Consider the following 1,858-nt stretch of genomic DNA (forward strand, 5'->3'; position numbering starts at 1 on the left):
AAGGAAACCCAGGTGTATATGACTTTGACTTGGCCTATGAAAAGACTAGAGAGGAGAGAGCAAGGAATGTATAGACAATAAAAAATGAGTTTCTGAGAGGTAATGGGGATGGGGAGAGGTTAAATCTGCAATTGTTCAGACCATGGTCGCTCCATCTAGAAAATGAAGTTATGTTTTTTTAAATAAATAACACAGCAGCCAGACATTGGACAAGAAATACAAAGTGCAACGGTTTGCCTGAGGTGACGAGTACAGTAAATTTCATATTTGCTCTGGCAATCTGTTTCTGTGATGTTTCAACGGCGATAGTGTTCTAAGGAGAATTGACCAGTTTTTCCATATCGTCGCTGTCAGGTGGAAACCTTGTATGTCCAAAACTATTATTACTATTTAAAGAATTTGGAAATACTAATAATAAAAATGAAATAGCGAAAATAGCCGATCTGTGTTGTGATCTTGTAGATCTGCTATGTTCACGAATTTTGTGCGACATTCTTGTATGATGAAGTATGGAGATGGTGAAATATGGAGATATGAGGTTTCTGCCCAGCAGCGACGATATGTGTCTTGTCACGCTGTAGCGGTAGCCTCAGGAACCTCCCTCACAAGATCCAATCTTATTGTATTTCTTTACAAATGTGCAGAGGCACTGGCAATTAGTGGAGCGGAGAGCAAGTTCACAGTCCTTACACAGCAACTTCCACGGTGAATTAGTGATTGATCTATCTCATTCGCTATGTGCACGTGCACACGTGAATACCTTTTGCATTTGTGTGTATGTGAGAGAGAGAGAGAGAGAGGGAGGGGGTGAGAGAACGAGAGAGAGAGAATGATGGAATTGTGTTAACCCATTCAATACGGGAAGAGAGAGAGGGAGCAAATCGTGAAAATGTGTGCAAATCTTTGAATATAATATATATAATTTTTATAAGCAAACATTTGTGACAAAAAAAAAAAAAAACTGTAGTGTAGAAGACATGTAGAAACCCCCCAGAAGCAAAGATTTGAGTTACAAATGTTCGATAAAAAAACAAAATTTCATTATTTAAAAAGAAATAGCAGATCTACAAGGTGCAGCGCTATGAGCTTGTATATCTGCCTTAATAGCCAAATAAATATAAAATGACACAGATGCGTTCCTGGTCTTAATGGATTAATTCAGCATCTTCAGCTGGGAACCTGGGGGTCTCTTCTGTACCAAGGACACATGGCGTAGGAGTGGCATAGAGGAGAGGAGAGGGGATGGGGGGAGGGGAGGCTGTGAAGTGTGGACGGGCCTGGTGTGACCTGGCCTGGGTAATAAAAACACAGCCTCTGAAATGCTGGCATCGGCCGAGTTGGTCCGGGGTTGGCACTCTGCTCACGCTTTGAGAAGAGAGTTCTGTGCTGGATGGCACATGAGAGAGAGAGAGAGAGAGAGAGAGAGAGAGAGAGAGGGGCAGGTGTGTCATCATCGTTGACCTAGAACAACCAGCTCAGGCGTGCATAAACGCACACATACTGTATTCACACAGTCATGAAGGCATTAAATCGCCACATACTGTACTTTTTACTCAGATGCCACAAACACATGATTCAGTATGTATCATAATGACCTTGGTGAAATCAGAATGGTTCTGTCCCAAAGGATATGAAATATCCAGCTATATTTTCTTGAAATAACAGAACTGGAATTTTTAAATGCAGGTTTGTTTAAGTTGTAAAACAAATATGTAATGATTTTAATTTAACGTTATAAAACTGTTATATAAAGCAATCCTGGCTATCTGGGCAGCAGTGGCTCGGGAGGTAGAGGGGACGCTCGATCCCCAGCTCCCCCTGGGTTAGTGTTTTTGCGCAAGACACTGAACCCATAACT

Source organism: Gymnoscopelus braueri, assembly GCF_963280865.1.
Source record: "Gymnoscopelus braueri genome assembly, chromosome: 8".
NCBI lineage: Eukaryota > Metazoa > Chordata > Actinopteri > Myctophiformes > Myctophidae > Gymnoscopelus > Gymnoscopelus braueri.